This window comes from Neofelis nebulosa, chromosome 4, assembly GCF_028018385.1.
Source record: "Neofelis nebulosa isolate mNeoNeb1 chromosome 4, mNeoNeb1.pri, whole genome shotgun sequence".
Classification (NCBI taxonomy): Eukaryota; Metazoa; Chordata; class Mammalia; order Carnivora; family Felidae; genus Neofelis; species Neofelis nebulosa.
In genome coordinates, this window is record NC_080785.1 from 22,370,534 (window position 1) to 22,393,230 (window position 22,697).

General features: G+C 42.3%; 1 protein-coding gene and 1 long non-coding RNA gene across 3 annotated transcripts in view; one reads left to right on the top strand and one right to left on the bottom strand.

The window, feature by feature from the left end:
• Nucleotides 1-22,697, bottom strand: part of MKLN1 (muskelin 1) — a 370,372-nt gene that overhangs the window by 273,267 nt on the left and 74,408 nt on the right. The window lies entirely within an intron of this gene.
• LOC131510959 (uncharacterized) lies at nucleotides 509-16,926 on the top strand. 2 transcript variants are annotated; one of them, XR_009261266.1, is made up of 3 exons: nucleotides 509-1,623; nucleotides 1,872-2,023; nucleotides 14,939-16,926. It is a non-coding gene; the product is annotated as an uncharacterized LOC131510959 (long non-coding RNA). The 2 variants fall into 2 exon arrangements; XR_009261267.1 differs by having other exon boundaries at nucleotides 510-1,203.

Genomic DNA, 22,697 nt, shown 5'->3' on the forward strand with positions numbered 1-22,697 from the left:
CCCCAAATGTTATACTTTTAGTAAAACCCCCTCACCTAAAGTCTTCATTTTTGTAGTTACAAGAATGTGATTAAAAGGGAGACTAGTCTTTTATTCCTTTTTGGTAAAGACACTAACATTTCCATGTGAAGTGAAATGAAAAAACTTAACATCCCTGAGGGGCGCCTGGCTAGCTCATTTGAGAGGAAGTGACTCTTTTGTTTTTTAACCTGTTTTTTTTCTTTTCTTTTCTTTTATGAATATAATTTATTGTCAAATTGGCTTACATACAACACCCAATAAGAGAAAATGACTCTTGATCTCAGGGTCCTGAGTTTGAGCCCCATGTTGGGGGTAGAGATTACTTAAAAAGAAAAGAAGGAAAGAAAGAAAGAAAAGGAAAGAAAGAAGAAAAAGAAAGAAAGAAAGAAGAAAAAGAAAGAAAGAAAGAAAGAAAGAAAGAAAGAAAAGAAAGAAAGAAAAGAAAGAAAGAAAGAAAGAAAGAAAGAAAGAAAAAGAAAAAGAAAGACAACAAAACTTAACATCCTTGGGATCTATATTTTTTGCTCTGACATCTGTAATCACCTCACTATTATTAGAGTATCTTTATTAAAATTTCCCAATTTGTGCTAATAACGAGACTTTTAAAGTGTTCTTCAATAAGTCAATCTCAGAACTCACTTTTAATATTTTTTAAGTGCTGGAGGGAAAAAAAAACTTGAATATGGAGGTAGAAGACAAAGTTATAATTGCTAATCCAAATAAATAAAATACGATGTACGTAACTTTAAAAAAATCGTAACAATCTTTTGTTTGTGTTTTCCGGCCGTTCTCCACGTTTGCTACACTACTATTTCAGTAATCTTAATAATTCTCTGAAGAAGACAATGTTTTCATAGTGTTCGACTAGATAGACTGAGAGTCACACATTTTATTTTTGTTTTGTGACATTTGTGGCTCTTCAGCGTGACACTGGCATTCTTCCTCCTCTGATGCAACTTCCTTCTCTGTTTCACTCTGTTTTGGTCGAGGTTGTTTCAACCTCCCCCCTTCTCTGTGCAGTCTTTCAGCCGGACCAGGAGAGCCCGAGCTGTCGCTTTGTTTTCTGAACATCCACTTCTGTTTCCTGTGGCAACACCTGCAGATAAATACGTAGCTGGCTACCCAAACGGACACTGCCCGCACCCCCCAGACGCTCTCCTCCGCAGGCCCGCGCAGACCCAGGTATGCGCGCACATGCGTGCTCAGCTCCTCCACCCTCCCCCCGGGGAGCTCAGAGGACTCCAGCTGTTTTCCGGCCCTGGCAGCAGAAGCGGCTGCAGAGCCTCTAATGTTCCTTCTCTGGAACCGGCGCTGATCGTGCTGCTGCTGCTGCCGCCAGAGAAGGATTTAAGTCACCTGGACTGAGGAGAAGACCGCTGAACCGTGTCAAGACGGTGGAGCCAGATACTTCAGGCTATTTGAAGCCATCAGAGGGGAAGGAACCAGACTTGGGGTTCCTCCGCCCGAAGCGTGTTGCCCGCATTGTTGACAACCACGTACTGATATTTCAAGACTCAGCTCAAGCATAATAATCTCTTTCTGAAGCTTTTCCTGATAGGCTGCCTGGCCCTTCTATACCTGTAACATCGTTATTTCATTTAGGTGCTTATCTCCCCTCCCCCCCCCCCCCAACCCCACGTTAGATCCAAACTTTTAAAGGCGTACACCTTGGCTGATTCATCTTAGTATCTTAGTGTCTTAGCATCTTGGCACATAACAGGTGCTCAATAAATGTTGGATGGATGAATGGAATTCACTGCTCCCCTCCCATGTGTGAAAGTAGCAATTGACTTTTGGTGGAGGGGGAAAGAGAATAGTGTCCTAACAGGTGTCTTTTCTCCTCTTTGAAGTTATCATTGGAAATGAAGAGCCCACTGTGATGGTGTGAGGATGCCCCCCCCCCTCCCGCCCCCAAACATGTGAAAATAACTCAGCAAAAAACAGAGCAGCTGCCTGGTCATCTTCCCCATCACTGGGATTTCTTTAGGTAACCAATAAATAGGTAAGTCCGATCCTGCTTACCAGATAAGCCTTTGAAAAACTCACAAGCGGGAGTGAGAGGAAACTGTTGTATCAAGGAACATTGTATTAGCAACAGGAAAATGTGGCACGTATCTATTAAATTGACTGATGCAATTCATGTCCCAGAGTAAGATGTTTCAACATTTAAAATGTTTTAGCATCAAGGGATGGTAAGGATAAGACAGACTGTGTTAGGTTCATAACTTGCATTATCTCATTTTGATTCTCCCAAAAACCCATAAAGAGACCTTACTGTCTTCATCTTACAAATGAAGACAAAGAGGCTTGGAAAGGAAGCCATCTTGGTACTAATACTCAACCGAGCTTAGATTCGAACTCAAATCTGTCTGGCCCCAGAGTCCTTTCTTCATTCCTCTTGGGTCCTCTCAAGAGCTGTTTTAACAATATCGACATCAAGTTTTCAGAGAGGTTGAAAAATAAAGATTGAATATATATATATATATATATATATGTATATATATATATGTGTATATATATATATATGTGTATATCTATATCTATATCTATATCTATATCTATATCTATATCTATATCTATTTAGTTTGAGAGAGCATGAGTTGGGGAGGGGAAGAGTGAGAAGGAGAGAGAGAATCCTAAGCAGGCTCTACATTGCCAGTGACAAGCCCAATGTGGGGCTCAAACCCACGAACCATGAGATTATGACCTGAGCTGAAACCAAGAGTCGGACGCTTAACCCACTGAGCTACCCAGGCTCCCCAAAGATTGAATACTTTTGAACACTGACAATGAGCCACCTACAAGGCAGGGCAGTAAGGGAGGTTGCAATGGACTGTTCTCTACTCAAGAAGCTAAGTAGCTGGTGTAGGAAGCTGGTACCCAATACAGGCTGAACAATAGATGATGAAATAAGGGCTACTGTGAAGGGGACAGTCAGAACTGAGGGAAGGAGTGATTGGCTTGGTTGTGCAAGGAGAGCAGGGAAAGTTCACAGAACACCAGAAGGTGTCATTTTGAGAAGACTCTGAGGAGGTGGGGAGAAGGCACAGAAGGTTTGGGGACACTGCAGAGTGAGGGAACATGTTACAGGAGCTGGGTGGAAAGTTCAGGGAAGTCAGTGCATGGTTGGAATAGTGGAAGGTGAAGGTGGGTTGGAGCCAGGCCATGGAAGGCTCTGAATAGGAGCCTGAAACTGAAATGGGGAATTATTGAAGGTTTTTGAGTAGGGGGAAGGCAAGGTTCCAATCAAATCCTTGACAAAAACATCCAAAAGTATTGCTGAATTCATCCTGACACCAGATCACAAGTACACAAAGTACACAAAATTGAAAAATATAGAAAATCAATATTCTTAACCAAGACTCAAAACAATGGCCTGCTTACTTCAGAAGAAACACACCAAATGAAGTGGATATATGCCTGAATCATCAGCTCAAACCCGAGCCACCCTCTTTCTTCCACACGGGGCAAGAACAATCCCATTCTCATGATTCCTAAGACAGCCTCATCAACTCAAAAACCTGGGGCAACACATACAATCCCCTCCTCCCTCCCCCTCCCCCCCCCCAAAAATTCCAGCAAGGAAATGACAATTCCTTTCACTTCCTTCCTTTCTTCAGCGGCCAGCCAATGAAGATTGCTTCACCGTTCTCTCTCTGATACACCAGACACACATCCTAGAGTAGGAATTGGATCCTGATGGCTTAATTGAGTTAAAAGAAAAGTGCAGATTATCTAAAAGCCTCTCAAAGGTTTCAGAGTGGCTCTCACATCTCAGAAAGCCCAGTGGTGGCTCTCAGTTCTTTGGTTAGGGCGGAGCTGAATGAATTTCGTAGCACAGAATTCGAAAGCACTGGAAGTCAGCAGTTCTGAAGGACTGCAGAAAGGGCTTGTTTACACTTTTCTCTCGGGCTGAAACCCATCTATTTAAACTTTAACCAGAGACAATTATAAAACCATGGTTAGCCAGGGATCGCAGGCTGCGCAAGACGGGAGACAGATGCCAACAGTCTGGCATTGGAGGAGGGAAGGTTGAGAATATTTTGAGGAAAGGGATCAAAGAAGAAGTACAAAGGTTTTGCAAACAGGTGTCACCTAGGTTGGTCTTCATGGGAACAGGGAGGGAAGGGGGAAGGAGTGGGTGGGAAAAGACAGGCAGGGTGGGCACAGAAGACCCACAGCTTCTGATGGTATAGGCGGGACTGGGGCTGTCACTGTTCCACCAGTTCAAAAGTGCCACCCAGGCAGAGCCAGCTGCTTTAGCTCCACTGTTTACACCTTTTTTTGTTTCCCTCTTGGATTCCCTCCCCTCAGGGAGTCAGTGCCTCTGATAGAGGCACCCAGCCCACCAGGACACAGGCTCGCTTCCCCAAGGCCAAGCCTCCTCTTCAATTCAGGTTTTCCTGGCAAAGACCTACTCTGGAGCTGACAAGCAGTCCAGTGATGTCAGAGGAAATACCCCACTTGACAAAGGACTGTGCTCCAATTGCCAATAAGCTGAACTCCCTCACATGCCCTGTTCTGGGTCCTAGGATCTGCAGAATCCTAAGAACACACTCAAAGAGAGATAGTTGTTGCTGCAAAGTAAATGTTTTTATTCTGGATTTGAGGATGTCCGTGGACCTGATATTGACATGAGGGCCAGTTTTAGGTGCATATACAAATGTGGGGAGACCTACGGGACACCAGCCCCCCAGATCTCTGTGTAAAGGAGTCTGACATTCCACCCCTAGATACTCAATCTTTTTTTTTTTTTTTAACTTTTTGGTTTTGAGTATTCCTATGAAGATACAAATGCAATATGTAGAGGAGAGCCCCTGCCTCAGATGTTACCAACTAATTTGTTAATAGGGATTCACTTTCTAGGCAGGTCCAGTCAGATTAGAACTAGGGCTCAATAGGAGGAAGATTCAGGACACACATTTTGGAGATGGAGAATGGGCAGATGCCCTGGATCTATGGGTGGGAAGCTCATAGTAGTCATGGAAGAGGCCAGAGACAAGTCTCTCCCTGTGCAACAATGAGACCCAGTCCTTCAACATAGGTCAGAGTTCATGAGGACAGCAGAAAGCCAAACTCATGCTAACTTCCTGTGAAGCTTCCTTCTCTGCAAATCCAGCTTTTACCAGGGAAAGCCATTTGGGGCACAGCCAGAGGGAGATAGGGGAGGTCAGAGGATCTGCAGATATTCAGGGCCACAGCATGGTCTTCCAGGGCAAAGAGGCCAAAGTCATGGGCTTCCCTCCAGACCAGTTTGTTACACTCACCGGAAGATCTGTGCTATAGCTCTGAACGTCACTCCCAAGTCCAGCCAACCATCTAAAAAATTCATGATGCTGTTCACGAGGGTCTGGGTAGAGAAGGTGGGGACAGCTCCCCAAGAACTCACCCCAACTGGGGACAGATCCCAGGGTAATATCATCGCTTATGGGGGTTGGGAGGTAAGCACTTCACACAAGGTGTGACATAGTATGACATTTATTTTTTAAGTTTATTTATTTATTTTGGGAGAGAGTGTGTGCATGAGCGCGTGCACCCATGTAAGCAGGGGAGGGACAGAGAGAGAATCCCAAGCAAGCTCCACACTGCCGGCACAGAGCCCGACATGGGGCTCGATCCCACCAACTGTGAGATCATGACCTGAGCCGAAATCAAGAGTTGGACACTTAACCGACTGAGCCACCTAGGTGCCCCATGACATTTTGTCTTTAGTAAACATATGCTAAAATTTTTCTTTCTTAAAGTTTGTATGAGTGCAGATTGCTTTCTTATGCCCTGATCTCCAGAGGAAAGGGAGGAAGTCTGGTTCTTATGTCTCCTGCAGGATGGAGCCTGTGAACACGTGATTGCTGGCAGGTATCCCAAGATCTGCGCAGAAATTTCAGAGGGATACACACATTGCCCAGCTCCTACCAGAGGGTGATATACCGGGGAGAAGATATTCTATAAAATCGGTCATGACATCTCCAAAGGAAATCCTGGGAGACTGGACATAAACCAGAGAGGCAGTATAGTGCAGGTGCCCCCCACAATACAAAAGTGGAGCATTCCTACAAATCCTTTCATAAGCTGAAATGGCATAAAGCAGAGAAGCTATTACCATCAATTTATAAGAAATAACCCCTCTTAGGCTTTTCCTGATACCTCAGGACACATCTTGCTAACAGGTGCACAAAATAAATTGAGATAAAACACAGATGCTCCCAGACCCAGTTCACAGCTCTGGTGGCTCGATGCGGAGATGCTGGGTGTAGTTCGTGGGGAAGGAGCTTGGCGGGGCCACTCACGCTGCTCAGGGCGTGCACTGCCTCTGGTCGAGCTCCGCGCAAAACAAGCGCTGAACCTGCTGGGCTTTTCTGCGTAAAAGCAAAAATCCTCTTCGGATTTCTTTTGGTTAGCAAAAACAAGTACTAATGTAGGTCTTCTGTAAGAGGGAAGTGGTGTAATGTATACTTTCAAAAAGCGAGGGTATGTTACCTATATGGTGGCTAAAAGCATGGATTCAGGAACCAGGCTGTCTGGATTCAGATCCTGATGCTACCACTTATTAGCTTTGGGACCTTGAGCAAATCGCTTAACCTCTCTGAGCCTCAGTTTCCTCATCCATAAAATTCAGGCAATAGCAGTTCCCAGTTCACAGGGTTGTTGTGGGGCTTAAATAAGTTAATATTTAAAGGGTTAAATGAGTTAATATTGAAAAGCACTTCAAATAGTGTCTATCACAGCAACGGCTATTTAAACATTGCATTTTCAGGTTTTTTTAAATTTTTTATTTTTTTAAAATTTTTTATTATTTTTTAACGTTTATTTATTTTTGGGACAGAGAGAGACAGAGCATGAACGGGGGAGGGGCAGAGAGAGAGGGAGACACAGAATCGGAAGCAGGCTCCAGGCTCTGAGCCATCAGCCCAGAGCCCGAACCGTGAGATCATGACCTGAGCTGAAGTCGGACGCTCAACCGACTGAGCCACCCAGGCGCTCCTCAGGTTTTTAAAAAAAAAATTTTTTTTTTCAACGTTTTTTATTTATTTTTGGGACAGAGAGAGACAGAGCATGAACGGGGGAGGGGCAGAGAGAGAGGGAGACACAGAATCGGAAACAGGCTCCAGGCTCCGAGCCATCAGCCCAGAGCCCGACGCGGGGCTCGAACTCACAGACCGCGAGATCGTGACCTGGCTGAAGTCGGACGCTTAACCGACTGCGCCACCCAGGCGCCCCCAGGTTTTTTTTTAAATGTTTATTTTATTTTTGAGAGAGAGAGAGAGAGAGAGAGAGAAACAGTGTGAGTTGGGGAGAGGCAGAGAGAAAGGGAGACACAGAATCTGAAGCAGGCTGCAGGTTCTGAGCTGTCAGCACAGAGCCCAAAGTGGGGCTTGAACTCACAGACCACAAGATCATGACCTGAGCTGAAGTCGGCCGCTTAACCGACTGAGCCACTCAAGCGCCTGTAACGATCGCATTTTAAAAGTAACATGATCAACCCTCCAGGCCTGGAAACCTCGCTTGGTTCTATGATTGACCCTGTCTCCAAGAAGGTCTGGGGTGACTCTGGTCTGCACTTTTTTCCACCCTACTAGCTTGAGGAGACAGAAGAAAGATAACCCTGAAGCCTTTCTCCTCCGGGCTTCTTTTCCAGCGTTAGCCATGGCACTTCTGTTCTACGCTTGAAGCCTCGCAACATGCATGCCCGGGGCCGGGGTAAAGTCAGCACCAACAACAGGGAGCGCTGTCCGGTGCCCGGGCCAGAAACGGGAAGTTCCTTGATGCAAATCCCTCAGGCCCTCGGGCAGGCTCCATGTTTGTGCTGTAACTAAATACCACACTCACCTGTCCTTCATGGGTACCAGGCACAAAGCCAGGGTTATAGAACACGGGGAAAAGCCCTCATTGGGAAAGGTAGGAAAAACAGAGAAAGAAGCAGGTGGCAGGAAGAAGGATCATGGCAAATGGGAAACCAAATACATGAGGAAAAAAGAAAAGCTCCAATAAGTTCAAGGAAACTTTTTTTTTTGGGGGTCTCTCTATTTTTGACCAAGTGAAAAAAAAACCAAACACAAAAGAATAAACTAAGCAACTGGAATCCTGGAATCAGATGGAGCCAGTGAAGGCGGGGGGGGGGGGGGGGGGGGGGGGGGGAACAGGCAGCAGAACTCTACAAATATATGCTAATTACCTCATCCTTCCTCCCGTGCCCTGCAAGCGAGGCTCCAGAGCCGGTTTGTACATTGGCCTAATAATGATTTCATTTCGCAGACATCTTTCCACGTTTTTTTTTTTTTTTTTTCTTAACAAAGTCCATCACAATTCTGTTTTGGGATGTAGAAACAGTATCTATCTTTAGGAAATCTAAATGCCAAAGAGCTCAGATAAGCATAATTGAGAAGTAAAGAATGGTTGGTGTGACGAGGACAAATATCAAATCACAAATATTTGAAATTCTTCCCCTTCGGGGCCCTAAGGAGAGAAGTGCCTTTGTTTGCTGAATTGGCTCACAGAGGACCCGGCCTTTGCCTTGTTGCGTAGGATGTTGGATGGGGAGGAGAAGCCAGAGGAAGGTCAAATATTTAAGAGCCTACTATGCATCAGGCGTTCTGTTAGATGCTAGAAATTTAAGAGCATACAAAACAGGCCCCTACCCTCATGAAGCTAATACTTTTTTAGACTTTAAACAAAAATGTAGTAAATTGCACGTAACATAAAATTTACCACCTTAACAATTTTTTAAGTGTGTATTTATTTTTGAGAGAGAGCACGAGCAGAGCAGAGGAGGTACGGGAGGTGGGGGATGGGGGAGACAGAGGATCCAAAGCAGGGTCCTCGCTAACAGCGGAGAGTCTGATGCAGGACTGGAACTCACAGACCATGAGATCATGACCTGAGCGGAAGTTGGACGCCCAACCGACTGAGCTACCCAGGTGCCCCAACTACCTTAACCATTGTTAAGTGCAAAGTTCAATAGTGTTAACCCTATTTACACTGTTGTGCATCCAATCTCTAGAATGTTTCCATCTTGAAAAACTGAACTCAATGCTCATTAAAGAACTCCCTCCCTGCAATCCCACCCCCCGCCAACAACCCCTCACCCCAAGATCGGAGTCACCACCATTTTACTTTCTGTTTTTATTAATTTGACTATTCTAGGTACATCATGTAAGTGGAATCATATAGTATTTGTGTTTTTGTAACTGGTTTATTTCGCTCAGTATATCCTCAAAGTTCCATGTTAGAGCATGTATCAGAATTTTGTTGCTTTTTAAACCTGAATAATCCACTGTATGCACATGACACATTTTGTTTATTCACTCATCTGTTGATGGACGTTTGGGTTGCTTCTACTTCCGGGCTACTGTGGATAATGCCACTGTGAACACAGGTGTACAAATATCTCTTTGAACTAATGCTCTTTTTAAAAAAAATTTTTTTTAATCTTTATTCATTTTTGGGAGAGAGACAGACAGAGCATGAGCAGGGGAGGGGCAGAGAGAGAGGGAGACACAAACCGAAGCAGGCTCCAGGCCCTGAGGTGTCAGCGCTGAGACCAATGTGGGGCTCGAACCATGAACCGTGAGATCATGACCTGAGCCGAAGTGGGACGCTTGGCTGACTGAGCCACCCAGGTGCCCCTGAACTAACCCTCTTTTAGGGAGCTTATCCCATCATATTTGGATTATCTATTTGCCCATCACTTGGCCTAACTATGTGGTTCGCTGTACGAGGACTGTGTCATTTATCTTTGTATTCCAACTCCCTATACAATGCTGGCACGTAGTAGGAACGCAATAAATACTTGTTGGCAAAATAATTTATTTTTATACTTCTTAATCACTACTGCTGCAGCTGGCTGTTTTACATATTTTAATAAATAAGTTTTGCAATTTTAATGAATGCTATTTTGATTATATTTACATACTAAGCTAGTTTATACAAGGAGGTTAGCATAAAAACCTAAATCTCAATCAAAATTCACTTTCTAGATGAAATGCCATTGACAATTCCCTTTCATTCACTTTGCTTAAAATCAGCTCTTGCTGCTCTGATTCTTGTCCTTCCTTTCCTCCCTTTTTAAGTCAGCATTGCCTAGATATTAAGGAGTCTCCTCAAATCATGAGACATCCTGTGGAATAAAGCTAGGCATGGGCCTAGGGTTGAGTTTGCTCAGCTCAACAACTTTCATTGAGCGTCATTTTGTCTGAGGTACAAGAAGAACAAGGCACAGCCCTCCCTTTGGAGAAACTCACAGTCTTGCAATTCTGTCTGGTTCTTCTTGGCCACAATTAAGCAAGAAACCTCAGTTTTCTCCGGTGCAGAAAATAGTATTTATCCCCATTTCCCATACTCAGTTGAGGAACACAGACACTGTAGCATTCACAACGCATGAGGGGGTGAAGGACACTGAAAATTCTGGGTAGTATTATATTTGATAATAATTGCTACGTGTGGTATCAGCAGGGGTAGAAGCTAGTTTTGCAATTCTTTACAAAATAGACATTTGGAATCATGATTTCTGGTCAAGGAAGCATTATTGTACATTAACCTTGGAGGGACTTTCTCAGCTCTGAACACAAAGAATGGTCTTTAAAATATAAAAGAGAAGGGCGCCTGGGTGGCTCAGTCGGTTGAGCGTCTGACTTCAGCTCCGGTCATGATCTCAGGGTCCATGAGTTCAAGCCCTGCTTTGGGCTCTGTGCTGCCAGCTCCGAGCCTGGAGCCCGCTTCGGATACTGTGCCTCCCTCTCTCTCTGTCCCTCCCCTGTTCATGCTCTGTCTCTCTCTCTCTCTCTCTCAAAAATAAATAAACATTAAAAAAATATTGAAAAATAAATAAGTAAACCCATAAAATAAAATATAAAAGAGAAAGATTAAAATAAACAGTTGGCCCAAAAGGTAAAATCTTCTAGGAACTAGGAATGCAGAGCAATAAATGAGACTGAAGGCATGGGCCTGTTGGGCTCCAGATCTGAGGCAGAGGAGGCTGGAATGGGATCTCTACAGGGTTAGGGAGACTAAAAGTGAGGAAAGTGTGTGGGAGCCAGAACCGCAACCAGCCAGAACCAGGTTTTCTGTTGGAAACTACCAATGGTAGTTTCTTTCTTTCTTTCTTTTTTAAATTTTTAATGTTTTATTTAGTTTTGAGAGAAAGAGAGAAAGAGAGACACAGAGTGTTGGCTGGGAAGGGACAGAGACAGGGAGACACAGAACCCGAAGCAGGCTCCAGGCTCCGAGCGGTCAGCACAGAGCCCAGCGCAGGGCCCGAACTCACAAGATGCGAGATCATGACCTGAGCCAAAGTCGGATGCCCAATGGACTGAACCACCCAGGCGCCCCATCTAATGGTAGTTTCAAAACAGGGGCTGGGGGCATCTGGGTGGCTCACTCAGTTGAGTAACCTGCTTTTGATTTCCGCTCAGGTCATGATCTCGGGATTCATGGGATCAAGCCCTGTGTCAGACTCTGTGCTGACAGTGCAAAGCCTGCTCAGGATTCTCTCTCTCTTCCTCTCTCTCTGCCCCTCCCCTGCTCATGTGAACTCATGCGCTTGCATTCTTTCTCTCTCTCAAAAATAAATAAATAAATACACTTTAAAACAATAACAACAACCAAAAAAAAAAAACCCACCCCAAAACAGGGGCTAGACTGAGAACCGCCCCCCCCGCCCCAACACAAAGTCGCTTATTAAAGAGGCTAAAAAAACCCTCGCCACTGCCTGAAGATGGGCCTTATGTGAGGGAATGGTCTGGCAGGAAGACAAGGAAGGGCACAGAGCCCTCATGACTGCTTCTGTGACATCTCTATTACCACAGTATGGGAAAAGGAAAGACAAGCTCTCTTTACCTGGGTAATATGATTATCTATAAGGAGGATCAAACAGACCATACTGAAAAAATGTTAGAACTACAAAGACAACTCAGCAAAGCTGCAGGGTATAAGATGAAGAAATACAATTCAGTTGCAATCCTATATCTCAGTATTTATCACCCATGATATTTAAGAAACCAGTTTTAATAGTTTTAATAGCAATAAGCGATGAAGTACCTAGGAATAAATGTAATACAGATGTGGATTTTTGTCTATAAATACAATGTTGACATTATGTATAGAAATTTAAAAAAATTTTTTTTAATGTTTATTTGTTTTTGAGAGAGAGGGACAGAGCACAAGCAGGGGAGGGGCAGAGAGAGAGGGAGACACAGAATCTGAAGCAGGCTCCAGGCTCTGAGCTGTCAGCATAGAGCTCGACGTGGGCTTAAACTCAAAAACCGTGAGGTTATGACCTGAGTCAAAGTACGACATTTAACTGACTGAGCCACCCAGGCACCCCATGTATAGTAATTTTTTATGGAACAAATTAACTGAGATTTAATACATGGAGACATATAGCATACTCATGAATTGGAATATTCATTAAAATGAAGAAGACATTTCTTCTAAAGTTAATGTTTGATTTCAGTGCAAACCCAATTTTTAAAATCCCAACCTGATTAGGTAACACGCAACAATGGTCACTGAGTTCATGTAAACAGTAAAGGTCAAAACTAATTATAGTAGGTGGAAATGTCTTTGCCAACAAGTGAGGGAATATACAACTTAGAGTGGCTTAAACAATAACAGGTTTATTATTTCACGTCACAGGATGTCCAGTGGTAGGCGGTTTCAGTATTGGCTAATTCAGCAGCACAATGACACCTCCGAGACCTAAGGACTTTTCATCTCCCTGCCTAGCCATTCTCAGTGTGCTAGGCTCTAGCTTGTCCTCTCAGGGTGGCAAGATGGCTGCCACTGTTTCAGCCATCACTTTCTCCTCCAACTCTGTACAAAGATAGGAAGGGCAAGTCGTCTTCTTTTGTACATTTTTAAGTGAGAAGAAAACTTACCTATCCTATCTCTACTCTAACACAATTCCACATAGGTTTCTTTCTTTTTTTTTTTTTTTAAGTTTACTTATTTATTTTGAGAGAGAATGTTTGAGTGGGGGAAGGGCAGAGAGAGAGAGAGAGAGAGTGAGAGAGAGAATCCCAAGCAGGCTCTGCACTGTCAGTGTGGAGCCCAAGCAGGGACTCGAACCCACGAACTGTGAGATCATGACATGAGCCAAAAATCAAGAGTTGGACATTTAACTGACTGAGCCACCCAGTTGCCGCCCCCAAGTAACTAAAATTTAAAAGCAGAGGCAGCATAACAAACCTGGATTAAAAAATGAGTTAGTTAATAAATATGTGTTGGAATATTTATACATATTTTTTCTATTTCACATTACAAGATTTTAAGTTGGTTTAAAGACCTAAATTTGAATAGTCAAATTTAATACCTCTAGGAAAAATATAAGAGATTATATTTATACCCTTGTGATAGGAAGAACTTATTAAATAAAGCACAAAAGGATAAAATCATCAAGGAAAAGGTGAATAATTTTACTACCTCAAAATAAAAAGATATCATCAACAAAGAGAGAAGATATTTTTTCAGACATACAACAACCGAGATATTCATGTTCAAAAATTATAAAGAACTGCAAAGCAATAAGAAAAAGAAACAACTAGAAAGAAAAATTGACAAAGAATATAAATAAGCAATTCACAGAAAAGAAATCCTAATGGCCAATAGATATACAAGATGTTCAGTCTCACTAGAAATGAAGGGAAAACAATATTAAATAATAAAAAGTTACCATTTTGTAACTATAAATAGGCAAACATTTTAACATTTGAAAATACCAAAAATTAGTAAGATGTGGAGAAACAGGACACTTAGAAAGCAAAGTGGTGATATGTATTTATCTAAATCCTAAGACCCAGCAGTTTCTCTGCTCTCTAGATTAGTGGTTCTCAACCAGGGTGATTTTGCCTCCTGGGAAATATTTGGCAATATTTGAAGACATTTCGGTTGTCACACCTGCGTGGGGGTGGGGTGCTACTGGTACCTTTGGGGTAGAGGTGAGCAGTGCTGCTAAATATCCTACCCCACAACAAAGAGTTATTCAGTCCAAAATGTCAATAACACCAAGGTTGAGAACCTGTGGCCTAGAAAAACTGTCACATGGTGTGCACCAGGAGATAGGTATTTAAATGTTAATTGCAGTATTGTTTATTATAGCAAATAACAACACACTGAAAACAATTCACACATCCATAATGCAGGAAGTGGATAAGTAATTTGTATATTTCAAACAAGGGAATAATATACAACAGGTATATTTAATGAATTAGTTCTTCAGGTTACAATGTGAATCAATCTAAAAAGAAATGATGACTAGGGACGCCTGGGTAGCTCGGTCAGTTGGGTATCCAACTCCAGCTCAGGTCATGATCTCACGGTTTAGGAGTTTGAGCCCCGCGTCGGGCTCTATGCTAACAGCTAAGAACCTGGAGCTTGCTTCAGATTCTTTATCTCCCTCTGCCCCTCCCCAGCTCTTGCTCTGTCTCTCTCTCTTAAAAATAAATAAACATTAAAAAAAAATTTTTTTTAAGTAACAATGACTAAAAATGCATTGCAGAATATTATGTACAGGGTGATATAGTATTCCTTTACAATTTACAAATACAAAGCATACTATATATTGTTTATGAATATATACATATAATATAAAAGTATAAAAAACATGCATGGGAATGATTTATAGGAACTTCCAGGTAGTGATTACTTTTCAGAAAAGGGGAAAGGAGGAAAAACAGAGAAATGAATGAGATCGGGAGTAGATAATGGGTTTAAACTACTTGTAAGACTTTTTATAGCAAACAAACAAACAAAACCCCTAAAGCAAATAAGCAGACATTAAGATCTGTTGAGTGTTTTATACACAGATGTTTGGTAAACTATTTTCTATATTTTTCTGTCTGCTTGAAATATTTTATGATGAAAGTATTTTAAAGTATTTTAAGAGCTGCATCTGCAAGAAGTGAGTATTCTGTTTGTGTTTCAGGAGCATAGAGTTGGTAGAGGGAGCCAATGTTTCCAGAAGAAACCGTGCCACTCCAAAGGAAAATTAGAAAAGGAGAAAGTGACCCTTGAATAAAGAAGAGTTTATGCATTTAAAGACCCCTCTCCGGGATTCTTGGCAGGAAGAGTTCACTTTCCTGCTGCATCAGGGATTGGAAGGCTATTCCTCTGTCCATGGTCCTATTCCTCTGCTTCAAACAACTTTAGAAGAATCCAGAGGGAGGTTCAAATCTGCAATGTAGAAAAGCATTGAAGTGTTCTAGATACAGCTGAGAAGCTGAGAGAAGACGGAATTTGTGGGTATAGCAGATCTTTGGAATCTTTGAAAAGAAGTTCTGTCGGCAGTAGATCCCACCAGCAGAAGGGGATCCTGCTGGACAGCCATTCTTTTCAATATTGATGAACAGCATCTATCCGTGGAGTGAGCTCCACTTGAGCTGAAGCCTGCTTGGTAAGAATGACACTATCATCTCCCTAACATTTCATATTCTGAAAGAAAGCCCTTCCCATTCCTGATGCTTCTCATCATTTTTTCCCAACACTCCAGTAAGACCAGTCAACATTCACCTGTGCTTTTATAGCGGTGAAGAGAGACTGACAAACTCAGTGACTCAACTGAGAAAGATATTTTATGGGCAGCCCATGGTAGTCGCCTCTCTTTTAAAAAGAAACAACATTTTTTGAGATCCCAGGAGGTGTCTGGCACTACACGAAGTGGTATGAGCATGAGAGTGCAGAACATAATGTTTGGGAACATAATGTTCCTCCGGGGACTTAAAAATTAATGCAGATCCAAAACTGTTTAAAAAAATGTGGGTTGTAATAAATTATGGGAAAACAAAGTGAAAGGTGTAGGGGCAAAAATCCCAAGCATAGTGATGAACTAGAGAACATGGAAATGGAATATGATGAGCCAATTAACCTCAGGAGAACAGAGACTCCATGGTATGGGCAGAATACAAGACACTTATCTTGAGAAGTCAATTTTGCAGGCTCAGTTACTTGTCCACACACACAAGATCAATAGCTATTTCTGATAGGCTGCTGGCAAAAAAAAAAAAAAAATACTGTTCTTTTCTATAGATGGAGTCTAAACCATCCAGCATACAATAAAGGGTTTAAGAGAAAAAATATATGTGGGCTGGCAATCTTTCAATCTGTAAGGCTGGTGATCTAGTTTTGGGTGATAGCTCTAATGGAAATAGGTGCAATTGGGTTTGTAGATACTGATTTTTATCAGCAACCAGAAACTGTGCTAAAAGCTCAATTTGGCCTACTTTAGGTTCCCCGGCGAAGTTAGCGAGGGAATTTTCATTAGGTTATTTGAAGAATAAGAAGAAATAAAGCAATGCATGAACACCGTGATATGTAGGTGAGAAGGTATCTTAATAGAAATAGTACTCTAGTCTAGAACAGTGTTTCCCCACCAAGGTGATGGAAAGTACTGGGAAATGCAGAGACCTAACTTGTGCTCAGACTGAGCTTTCTTCATTGCCCCGGCTTTCCAGTTTTAATAACTTCAGCCTTGCTAACCTGCCAGTACTAGGGAAGTCAGTTTCATGTACTGATGTCAGCCTCTAATTTGAACTCCCTCATGGTCATTGCAACTTTGTTCACTTTTGTAATTATTTTTTCACATTTTCTTGTTTTATAGCAATACGGAAAGATAAAAATACCTAGAAATGTTTTTTTTTTCCAATGTTGAAGGGAATAATTTAGACAGTCACTTCCACATGGATATCTAATAGGCATCTCAAACTGAGTACGGCCAAAAGAGAAGTCTTGATTCTTTCTCTTAATCTTCTTGAATCAAACAACCCCAAGAGGCTTAAATAGAGTTTTACTTTTTTCATAAAGAGATGTCTGGAAATAGGTTATTTCTGGTGTTAATTCAGCTGCTCAACTACACCATCAAGGACCTAGGTAGTTTCTCTTTTTTCCTGTCGCTATCCTTAACATGTTGGCCTTTAATTATCCTGTCTTTTATTTTGTAGTCACAAGATGGCTGCTGTGACTCCAGGCATCGTGATGGTGCTCAAGATAGCCAAATTTGTCCCCAGAAGGCTTTCTCTTAGGTCTCGTTAGCCAGAAATGAATCATTCCTGGCTGCAAAGGAGATGGGGAAATTGAGTATCTAGCAAAAGAGAATGGGATTATTATAATTGAATTGTACTGATCATGATTCATCACTTGGAGCTGGACATATTGTCACCCTCAACAAAGTCGGGGCTCTGTTAGCAAGGAGGAAGAGAACAGCTGTTGGAGAGGGAAGTGACACAGACTGCCACACTTCTTATTCCCAGCCTACCTGTCTCACTGAATAGCATCACCATCTGCCCAGTGCCTGAGCCAGTAACAGAGGAGAGAGCTTGGATTCCTTTGTTTCTCTTATGTCCCCCATAAAAAAATACCACACAGTTCTGTTGAATCTACTTCCCCTATGTACCCCTAATCCACTCTATTCGCCCTTAGTCACTGGTATCCTAGTTCAAGCTACCATTGTTCACCTGAATTACTGCAACTGCCCCCTAAAGAAACAGAAACAATCACTTCCTTGTTTAGAACCTCCCATCGGCTTCCCATCTCATCTAAAATCCAAATTTCTTACGCTGACCTTCCATGCCTAGAAGATCTAGGTTCTGCTCCCTGGTCCAACTTTATCTTGTTCCACTTTTCTGTTTGCCCCTGACTTCCAGCCACGCAGGGTTTCTTTCTCTTCCTCTGACGCTAACTTGTTACTGTCTTGGGAACCTTGGAACCACCTGTTTTCTCCATCTAGAGTGCTATGCATTTCTGATCTTTTCGTGACCAGCCCCTCCTTGTCATTTAGATCACTGTTCAAATGTCATCTCTTCAGAGAGGTCTTCTCTGGCCACCAATCTAAAACAGCAAACTGGTTGGTCATCCATCACTTCATTCTATTGCATTTCTTTATGTTTGCACCTACCACTAACATTATCTTATTTACCACTTTATGTGTCATGTATGAAATGTAACTATTTATTTCCCACCTCCTTCACACTAGAATATCAGCTCCATGACAGGAGAGACCTTGTGTGTTCTGTTCACAGCTGTATTCCTAGCACCTAGATCAAGGCACATGGCAGGTTCTCATCAAATATTTCTGAGTGAATGAATACATGAGGGGAAAGATTTTTTTTAAGCGGAAACTTTAGCAATAAAAGAACATCTGTAAACTATTATCAGCATCCTTAGAGTTGTCCTTCACAGAGAAAAATAACTTTGTTAGTTGAAGGATGTAAAATGTGTTAAGCTTTAAAGACATCACAATTAATAAGCAATACTAATTTCTTCCACACAGCCTCTTTCCTCCTGTGTCCTACTTTCCAAAGCTTAACAAGCCGCATGTCTTCATGCTCTATCAGTGCAGTTACTAAATGCCTTCTCCATTGACTTCTCTCTTTTTGCTCCAATAATGTGATTACATTTTCTGGCCATTTTCTGAAGTTCTGGGACAATTTAAAAGAAACATTTGGGCGATGTCCTCCTTTCCTCCATTTTTTGGCCAGAATTTCAAGACGGGGAAAACCAAAATGTTCTTGGACAAAGAGAGAAATATTTAGCATCTAAAATTTTCTGCCTTTTTGTGAGGTTTTCATATTTCTGTATATGTTCTTCCTAAAGGCTAAAACCGTTTGTACTCTCTTCACCAGAAAACCAGACTTTTTGTAAGACTGTCCTTTGGGTAAAATGCTAAAATTGGAGAGATTGATCGGCAGCCTTCATTCATTTCCCTCCATGATCCTTTTAGTCCTTTCCACACCTTCTCAGTCCTGAGGCAACCTTTTGTAAGCCCAGGCTTCTGGATCAGCAGCCGGCTGGGCCCACGGGCTCAGCCTGCATACCAGACATCCCGTGCATCTGGCGGGCCATAGCACATTGAAATTGTGCACCAGAAGCTTTGAGAAGTTCAACCTCTTCACACTGGGGATACAGCATTCTGGTGATGGAGATCCAGCATACTCTAAAATGCCCCTATGTTTAGAAACGTTCCCCAACACTGCTCATAAATTACACACAAAGAATCCCGGGGTGTTTGAACTTCTGGACTTGTCAACAGAAAATAGCAAGCAAAATGATTCTCATCCTCAAAGGTCTTCTGTGAATACTTCATAAACAAGAATAAACTGTTCCTCTGTACTTAACACAATCTCAGCCTCTTGCCTGTCTTCACCTGCCATCACCAACCCCCCCCCCCCAACACACCCATGTCTAACTTCACACCTACATCTTAACACTTGGACATTCACAGGCCCCTGAAACAAAACATATCCCAAAATAGCCTTGGCAACATTTTTGATTATACATCCATAAGAAATGTGGCGATGTGCACCCCCAAAATACGTACATTAAAAAATAAACCATACATATATATTTCTTTAAAAACACATTAAAGGGGTGCCTGGGTGGCTCAGTTGGTTGGGCGTCCGACTTCGGCTCAGGTCATGATCTCGCAGTCCGTGAGTTCGAGCCTCGCGTCGGGCTCTGTGCTGACAGCTCAGAGCCTGGAGCCTGCTTCCGATTCTGTGTCTCCCTCTCTCTCTGCCCCTCCCCTGTTCATGCTCTGTCTCTCTCTGTCTCAAAAATAAATGAACATTAAAAAACAAATAAAAACACATTAAAAAAACAGGAATAAAGTAATAATTAAATTATTTGATTCAATACTGTCGGGAGTGTATTTCCAGACCCTATCTCAGGTTAACTGGGTAATTCTATTTCCTTATGGTTATCAAGATTCTAGGGGCGCCTGGGTGGCGCAGTCGGTTAAGCGTCCGACTTCAGCCAGGTCACGATCTCGCAGTCTGTGAGTTCGAGCCCCGCGTCGGGCTCTGGGCTGATGGCTCGGAGCCTGGAGCCTGTTTCCGATTCTGTGTCTCCCTCTCTCTCTGCTCCTCCCCCGTTCATGCTCTGTCTCTCTCTGTCCCAAAAATAAATAAAAAACGTTGGAAAAAAAATTAAAAAAAAAAAAAAGATTCTAAAGATAATTCCCCAAGAATCCCATCTCCTGGACTTCAGTCAAATACTAATCTAGGTACTGCTTCAGTCACTAATCTAGATACTGCTCTGAAGGGATTTTGCAGATGCAGTTACGGTCCTAAATCAGTTTACTTTAAGATATGGGGACTATCCAGATGGGCCTGGGTCAATCAGGTGAACCCTTTAAAAGAATAGTTTCCTCAGTTGGTACCAGAAGAGGGAAGTCAAAAAGATTCTGAATGTGAGAAAGATTTGAGGGTGATGGGAATGCAAGCTGGTGCAGCCACTCTGGAAAACAGTACAGAGGTTCCTCAAAAAACTAAAAATAGAACTACCCTACGACCCAGCAATTGCACTACTAGGTATTTATCCACGGGATACAGGTGTGCTGTGTTGAAGGGACACATGCACCCCCATGTTTATAGCAGCACCATCCACAATAGCCAAAGTATGGGAAGAGCCCAAATGTCCATTGATGGATGAATGGATAAAGAAGACGTGGTGTATACACACACACACACACACACACACACACACACACACAATGGAGTATTACCCGGCAATCAAAAAGAATGAAATCTTGCCATTTGCAACTACGTGGATGGAACTGGAGGGTATTATGCTAAGTGAAATTAGTCAGAGAAAGACAAATATCATATGACTTCATTCATATGAGGACTTTAGGAGACAAAACAGATGAACATAAGGGAAGGAAAACAAAAATAATATAAAAACAGGGAGGGGGACAAAGCATAAGAGACTCATAAATATAGAGAACAAACAGAGGGTTACTGGAGGGGTTGTGGGAGGGGGGATGGGCTAAATGGGTAAGGGGTAATAAGGAATCCACTCCCGAAATCATTGTTGCACTATATGCTAACTTGGATGTAAATTTAAAAAATAATAAAATAAAAAAAAAGATTTGAGGGTGAGTGCCGGCTTTGAAGATAGAGAAGAGCACGGGAGAAAGAATGTGTGTGGCCTCTAGGAACAGAGAATGGTTCTCGGCTGACAGCCAGAAGGAAAACGGGCACCTCAGTGCTCCAGTCACAAGGAACTGGGTTCTGCCAGCAATCTGAATGAGCTTGGAAGCAGATTCTTCCCCAGCGCCTTCAGATAAGAGTCTAGCCTAATACCTTGATTTCTGCCTTGTGGGATCCTAAGCAGAGAACCCAGCCAAACCCACCCAGACTCCTGAACTACAGAACTGTGAGCTAACAAATGAGATGTAGTCCTAACCCCCTAAGTTTGTGGTAATTTGCTGCACAGCAGTAGAAAACTAATACATCCCTTTGGTTTTCACATCCCTAAATAAAGGTAATAATTTCTGGCTAGGTCCTAGGATCACTCAGAAGGCAAATATTAATAAGATTTAATTAATCTGGTTTAAGTGCAATCAGAAAAGAAATATATTAAATTATTTTCAAGATGGTATGATTTTTAAACTAATTATAACACCCACTGAGGTTCAATCCGGGACAGTTAGACTTAATCCTAGTTAGGTTTGTTTTCTCATATTCATTGCAATTGCAGGACAGGACTAACTTTATGTCATAGGAGCTTAAAACATGGAATTGTTGCAGGATATGATTTAACCTGCAGTTTTTTCATTTCACAAAACAATGTCCTGAATTTATAGGTATTTTACTGGATATCCCACCTGTCAAATAGAAAGAATTTTTTTTTTCCTTAGCTAAATGTCCTTCTCTGAAAAACTTGACCTTTATTTTGGCAAATATGTTGAAATTCATTAAACTGTATTCTGAAATTGAAAAAATTATGAGAGAAGAAGAATAAGATGATCATCCCTGTTTTAATAAAATTGATCATGGAGATAAGAGAAAACAAAAAAGTGGGGCAAGAACATTCTGACCACATAATCATTCCCTGGGTAAACAGAGATATGAACGGTGCTGAGCCTGCTAACCCAGATTTCTCCTCTTCAGAATGGTGGGTAACCGTGGAGTTTTCTCATGAGCACAACCCCAAGACCAGATGTAGTTTAAACGAAGTGATCTGGGGAAGATAGGAGGAAGGAAATGAAAAGTAAGTGAGAGGTTGTATACAAGGTGAGAACGTTCCATTTTAGTGAGTGGACCTTATATACAGGATGGGAAGTATAGCTTGGTAGTTAAAAGCAATTTGACCATAGGCAAATTACTTAAATTCCCTGAGCCTCAGTTTCCCCATGTCTAAGTAAGGATAGTTTTTCAATGTTCTCAGCACAGGACCTACCTAGGACATGGAGTCCTCAGTAAATGATGGCCGCATTAGGGTCGTGCAGTCTCATCCTTCCGCTCTTGTTCAAGAATCCTGGATAATCATCGCTATTCTAATGGATGCTAATAGCCCCACTGGCTAGTCCAGAGCATCATGTTCAAAGCAAAAGGCCTGATGTCTGGGCCAGAAGTCTAACACAAACACTCCCTTAGGAGAGGGAGGGACAGAGAGAGTGGTCTGGCTATGAAGAGCTGATTCCTCAGGCAAGGGCAGGTTACTTAATAGATCCACAGAAGGAAGGACCTGTAGGCAAATATTCACAAATAAAAATCTCTTTCTAAAACAATCCAATTTTCTGGCCCAATCGGTTGACAATAATTTGGCCATTGAAAATCATATTTTTCCAACATGGTCCTTTTCTTGGCTTTCCTAAGTCATTAATTATGACCATGTTTTCCCAAATGTGGAAATTCCCCTTGCGCAGATGCCTCTGCTGGCCAACCCTCCTTTCCTGAGAAGTCTCC